This window comes from Anser cygnoides, chromosome 2, assembly GCF_040182565.1.
Source record: "Anser cygnoides isolate HZ-2024a breed goose chromosome 2, Taihu_goose_T2T_genome, whole genome shotgun sequence".
NCBI lineage: Eukaryota > Metazoa > Chordata > Aves > Anseriformes > Anatidae > Anser > Anser cygnoides.
In genome coordinates, this window is record NC_089874.1 from 121,118,731 (window position 1) to 121,125,801 (window position 7,071).

The 7,071-nt window shown below is 38.1% G+C and overlaps 1 long non-coding RNA gene across 1 annotated transcript; it reads left to right on the top strand.

Moving 5' to 3' along the window:
* The first annotated feature begins 18 nt into the window (after positions 1-18).
* LOC125183783 (uncharacterized) lies at positions 19-2,042 on the top strand. Its single transcript, XR_007166376.2, has 2 exons — positions 19-1,032; positions 1,635-2,042. It is a non-coding gene; the product is annotated as an uncharacterized lncRNA (long non-coding RNA).
* Positions 2,043-7,071: the final 5,029 nt, after the last annotated feature.

The window sequence follows — 7,071 nt, forward strand, 5'->3', positions numbered from 1 at the left end:
GAGCCGGGCCCCCTCCGCGCCGGCTTGAAAGGGGAAGGGGGGGGGGGGAGGGCGTTGGGTTCGGCCCGTGATTGGTCGCGCTTATCGAGCCCGAGGGCCAATGGGAGGCCTGCGTTCACGGTTGTCGTCATCGGTCGCCGAGGCACGAGGGGGTACTTTCCTTCCCTCCGCGACCCGAGCCGGCTGGCGGCGGGCCGGGCCCCGCGGCCGGGGCAGGGACGGGGAACGGGGCCCGGCCGTCGTCGGGGGGCGCTGGGGGTGTCAGAGGGACCGGGGGGTGTCGAGGGGGCGGCCCCGGAGGGTGGAACTGGCACCAGCAGGAGGGCGAAGGAGGACGCGAAGTTGCGTAGACCCGAAAAACTGGAAAAATTTGCAGTTTAGGAGAGATCCCAGGGCGGGCTGAGGGGAGTTTGGGAAGGGAGGAAGGGCTGTGGAAGGGAGGAGACGGGGCTGAGTGGCAGGGAGGGCAGTCCGAGGGCCCGGGGCTCCAGAAGTGTGGGACGGGACGTGTGGCGTGGGGTCTCTCGGGCATCCTCTCATGTTTGGCTTCAGAGGGAGGTGGAGGGATGATGAGGGATTTGGGGAGTCAGAGAGCAGGGAAGGTAGGCTGCTTCTGGTGGGTTCAGGAACCAAAGCAAAAGTTTAGCTGTGGTAGGACTTGCAGCTTGGCTACTCGGTTTTCCTTTGAGGAAAGGAACGAGAAAGATTGGAGATAGGGTCAGAAAATGGATGATGCTCTGGTGGAACGCTAAGTTCATACTGAGCAACTGTTCAAGCACGGTTTTTTTTAGGGACTTAAGGCCACTGGGATATGAAACCGGAAGGTCCTGAATGGATGTTACGATTGAAACAGCACCTTTGGTACCTCAGTGACATTTACAATGATAATTTAATCTGGAGCAGTTTAAGCATTGACAGTCTTGCAAAATGCAATTGCGAGGTGTGAGGTTTTGAGTTTTAGTCAACGTTTGAGTAGTGGTGGAGCAGGATTTCTAAAAGTCCTGAGAAATGAACTACATAAAAATGTAGCTGGTAAGAGGCCGGGAGTGAGTATTACGGGGGGGGGGGGGGGGGGGGGGGGGGGGGGGGGGGTGGGATAGTTAATATCTGCAGCACACAATTAAAGTGGAGGTAATTGGCAACATAAGGGGGGAGAGTTTCTGACAAGCTAAGACTGAGAAATGATTTTACCTTTTGTTAGTTTGAGAGATTCAAATAGTCATTGCTCTGATGCACCCTTGCATGACAGGAATGGAGGAGAAACAAAATTTCCATGTTTACATTGAAATATACCTCATCCTCAGATAATAAATACTTTTTGCTGACCCTAAGAAGTGAATGTTTTTTCCACAAAGAATTTTTGGACAGATTTGTAAGTGTGTGCAATGCCCTGCCTATTGGGTGTGTGATTTCCTGCTTTTCATTCCCTCTCTTACCATCGTATTCCTAGATCTGCTCACATATAACCAACACATCCCCGTTACCTATCAGACAAAATTCACTTAATCAATATTCACTCAGGATAGAAGTTGTGGCCATGTTTTGCTCATTTGATTTTAAGGACGTTTTCTGATAGCGTTTTTCCTTAAAGACTACCATGGTATGCACTAACATTGTTTTCTTTCCATTTGCAGTACACATGAACATCAGATTAGGAGACTCATTCTGCCCTCCTCTCTCAAAGCTGAAAAGAAGCTTCAATATTGAGGTCTAACAGAAAATTCTACCCAGTCAATTATGGTTCTACTACTGCCTGTTAACCATCTTCAAAACAGAAGTAAGGTGCATATTTTCTGTGGCAGTATCTTGCGTCTTGATGAAAAGCACTTCTTAAAAGCACAGTGAACATCCTTTCACTCTCATAAAACAATGGTTATTTAAACTAATGTGCCCCTTAAACTCTGTTATTCTTTGAAAGTGTTTTTTTTTTTTGGCTTTGTATTTATTTTCTGTGCAGATTTAAGCATTACTTACTCTTTCAGTATTTTGTCCTGATGTTCTGTTATTTTTTGAATGATTGTACAAATAAAGTATGAAGTAGATGACAGGCTCCAATTTGTCTTCATTCTCTGCTGCTGGTGAAGGTTATAAAATTCACATGCCTAGTAGAAATATGTGTACTTAAGACTTACATTTTTATAGGTAAATTTGAAATTGGCTACTCATGATCATTAAGGTTAAATATAGAAATGTAGCTGTTATCATACTGAAATGAAAATCAGATATGCACATCAATTTATGATGAAAACTATTCCAAATAAAGATGATGTCATATATATTGATTAGTTAGGCATATTGAATTTCTTACGTACATACAAAAATGTTACTCTTTACACTAAAACAGCATTTTGGCCTTCCTAAAAATGGCAGTAGCGTAGAAGTAGAATGATGCAAACAGCATTCATTGGATATAGTCCTCTTAATTTAAAAGTAACAATGTATAATTTCAATGTTTATATTTTTGTGCACATCTCAGATTATGAAAACCATTTATATATCATTGCATTTAAATTGGCTTGCCTTGAGTTTCAACTTTATGTTCTGTGGTATTTTTCAAGTATTTTCATATGCTTTGGGAGATAATATATTTATTTAAAAAAAAAAAAAACTTTATTTTTGTTAAAATGTTGTTTTCAGAGATACTCAGTTACCAAAATGGCCTCTAAAGCTTGACCTTGTAAAATTTTTGACTGTTTTAGCTGACAGCATTCAAAATATTTTTGATGTTCTGCGATGCAGTCCAATAAAGTTAAAACATTATAATGTTCTGTTGGATTTCTTAAGGTTTGGATTTCTTAGGTATTACCCGTACCAAGTAAGAATTTCTTTCTTCCCTATGGAAGGACGTAAAGGACCCACATTTAAGCTCTATTTCTATGTCAATTATTTCACATTATGGTGCATGCATTTGAATGTTGACACAGGTTTTTAGACAATACTGAAAACTTAAAAATTGTCATTTTGAAACTGATCATTTTCTGATGCTGCCATTTTCTGTAGTTAATGAAAAAGATTTTACATGTAATTTTTCATTCTTTTTTTTTTTCCTTTTGCACTGACTTTTCTAGATGTGTAAAAAAAGACATAGTAGAAAGGCTTAGAAACAAACGCTAAAGTAGGTGTTTCAACTAAGACTAATGTTGTGTGGGTTATCAGCCATGTGTTTTACCTACTGACAAACATCAGAAGTACTGCTCTGAATGCTAGCACTTAACTTCCTCAACCACACTTGTTATAGCTAGTGTCTAGTTATATAGAGTTTTAGTTAGCTAAGAAAAATAATGAAGAAGTAATTGATCATGGCCCTGAAATAAAAAAAAAAAAAATTCCTTCTTTATGGAAAGTACTTGTACCTGAGTTTTCAACTGATGCTTTACAAAGGGAATAAAATTAGGATGTAGTGTTGGGTCTGCACGAGTCTGAAAAACACACGTAAGAAGCACCCCCAGAAAGTAATAAAATAGAGATGAACCAATGTAGAATATAAGCTACAACTAAAATACTATGGGAATGTAATTATCCAAAAATGCATAAAACTAAATCTAAATTTCTGTTTAAAGCGTAATCCCTGGGTATTCTCTATATATTCAGATGAATTGGCTTGAGTGAGATGATGCAAAGATCTGGGTAAGTAGTATTTGATAATATATCATAATTTTTGTTACAGCTTCTTGTTTGAAAGTTGTTTTTAATATAATAGAAATGTTAAGATCTTCTAATCCAGCAAGACCAATTGTTAGAGATCCAGTGGAATGAAATAATTGTAAAAGATATAGTATTGCCAACTCTTGCAAATTTAATGCTTTCTATCTAACATTTTTCCTTATTGAGAATGATCGTCATCTTCCATTATGCCAGTGAAGCATGAACAAAAAGTTGGCCTCAAAGAGATGGCAGCACCAGAGTTTACAGAGTTAATGGTAGTTGCTGTCTCTGTCTCCTTTATTGTCATTAGAGGCACAAGACATGGCCAATGTAGCATAGCCATTAGAAATTTAAAATGTTGGAGTTGAAGAACTCTGGGCAAATAGTTCCAGAAATAGCAGCCATATATAAGATAAGAAGAATTCATTATTTTCTGAATTTACGCTTAGTCTAATATTTAGATTGATTTGAAGATCAGAAGCTGCTGCTTTCCTTCTGCTCCACAAAATAAAAATAGTGTCTTCATACTAGAAACTATACCAAAAGCTGATATATTTTTAATTTATGTTTAAATCTTGTAACTTGGGGCAACTCTTTGAAGTATGACATCCTGTTTCTCATTTGTTTTATGTGTACTTTTTTTCTCAAGTTTCCACAATTAGACTTCCTTCCCCCAATCTAATCTCACTTTTCTTTTTTGTTTCATCTTTAATTATAAGGCACTTTAAAATTACAGTTGATTTTTTGGGCTGTTTGGTATGCCTTCTCCTTCTGATATTTTTGCCTTAATATAGTATATGCATTGAGCTTTTTTTGTTGTTGTTGTTGTTTTTTCGTCATTGCCTTTTATTTTTGGTGACTTTCCTTTCTTGGCAAGCCTTGATTGGCCATTTTATAGTCGTAGAGCACACAGAGCATGTGTTGTATAAGTAGAAGCTACATTTTTTGGATATTGTCCTCTGTTCCCTACGGTACATACTGCTTCTGGAAAGAGGATACAGTGAACATGTACTTCAGACTGTATCCTATATTGTCAATGACATAGCCTGTGTCAGGAAGAGGTCTTTGAAATTCATCAGAGCTGCAGTGTCTTTCTCCTGGCTTGAAGATTTGGTCTTCCCACATTAGCATCTTGTCTCAGAGCAAAAAATACTGCACTGTTGAGAATATTTCAAACAATGCAGAGGGGAACGTAATAACTTCTGGAAAGCAGTTTATTTTACTCCAAATGTTTGGCCTATCTATCTTACTTTTAAAATGTTTTGTGTATTTTTTTTTCCTCCCAGAGACTGGAATATACTTTTTGTGTCTCTCATCTATATCCCAGCAGCTATAATGTCACTTCCAAAGATTTATGGTGAGTACTGTTCCAGTTCCCAGGAAGGCTGATGAGGTCCCACAGAGTACCAAAGCCAAGCTGAGTCGGTTCAGTTGCATATACAGCACTGACAGTTAAACTGTGATGGAGTAGTCTGACTACATGGTCCTGTGTCACGTCGTAACCTCCAGCTCTAATGCATTAGCAAAACGTCGAGCTGGCTCTGTATGCTGTTGTTGTGGTCCTCTGAAACAGGAATGCAGTTACACTGCTTTCAGGTGTGACCTGGCTCTGGAAGTAGTTTAGTCACATTTGTAGGGTGCTGCTTTTACAGATGAAACTTGATAGATCTCACCTGTAAGACTGGTGAGATCTACATGTGCAAGCTGTAGTGTTTCTATATCTTGGGCCTATTTAATTTGCAGTTTGGGTAAACAATCCCAGGATAACAGTCTTAGATAAGTGTTTATATGCTGATCATGCTTAAGATCAGAGTAACGTCTCCCAAAGGCTCCAAAGCTAGTTGATTGAAAGAGGTATCTTTAAAGGCGATAAATTTTTTTGTGTCTCCGAGTGAGCAGGAATAGCAGTGATATTTACACCTAAAAAAAAAAAGCAGTGACATTTACACCTAAAGTGATATATATCTGCATAAATCTGGATGGCAGAGCGCAGGAGGTTTTTTCACTTACCACGGAGTCCTGTGTTAAGGTAGTGTTACCGTTCTCAGGTCCCCTGGAGCAGTCATGTTGGCAGTGCTCCTTCCTGGGTGTGGACAAAGGGTGGCACACACCCTTTGGGAAGGAGTATTATTTTAGCTGCCAAAAAGTACGTTATGCTCAATTCGTATTTTGAAAGATTGAAAATACATGCTAGAAATATACATATGTATATTTTAACTGAAGGATGAAATGAAACCAAATCTGCGGCCATAATCATTGGTCTTAATGATATGCCACATATGATCTGCTGTTTGACCTTCAGATTACTTTTCTAGTTTACTGCTCGTGCCTTCATCTTCTTTTCTTCTGTTAGGAAGGTTTTCTTCTGTTTCTTTCTGTTAGGATCATAACAATGGAAGGGTTCCAATGGTCTGTAATCACTGATAATTATATAACCAAAATCAAGATCAATTGTATAAACAATCAAATGTATAAAAATAAAAATTCAAATTTGTTACCAAGTCAAGTGTTTGTCTTTTAGATCTCATCTCTAGAATTTACCTATTCATCTGTATGATGTTTTACAAATAGGGTATTTTAAGCCAAAAATTGTGAATACCCACTTTCATTATGTATTTTTTCCATGTTCCCTGATGGGAAAAGAAATGTCTTCCTTCAGTGTTTCTGCTTTCATCCATTTGTAACTTGTCACAGAGGTATATTAGTATACAACATGAATATTTCAGCAGAAAGTGTCACCTCTGTCCTACTCATGGATTGTAAACTGTAAGCACGAGACATTCTCCATGAAGATATGTTGATTTGTCTCTAGCTGTAACTGACAGTGAGTCAACAACAGATTTTGTGTCATTCTTTGCTTAAATCAAGAGGGTGTTTTGCTAAATTTATGATGCTGTTTTCTTTATAAGCAACACAGCATTTCGAACTGAGAAAAATTATATGCCACCATGATTAATACTTTGAAGCCAAACAGTTCATGAGCTTCCCTTGAACGAGTCACTGTTAAAAGGAAGTTACTATATTTTGCATCTTAAATAATTGCTCAATTTTATTCTGAAATAAGTGTTGGGAATTTTCCTGTTTGTTTGTTGTGTTGTTTTTTTTGTCTGATTTTTGTTAATCAAATATGGAACAATATATAATTTAATTTATATAAATTGACATTTAACTTGTAGAGCCACTCTTCTTGTGTATGAGCTAATAATACATTATCATTAATCCTCTTAAGGATAGTCAACTGGCCTCTATGCAATAATTTAAGAGGCTTTTAAGTCTAATCATTCACTTAGAGTTACAATCTGTTAGGTATCTGTTTCTTACATGCTGCCTTTAAGTAGGAAAGATGAGAAAAGCTATCGGTATGTTGCAAATTTGTCAAAAATCCACGTCTCTCGTTTCATTTCTAACATTTAATATTTTGGCAGA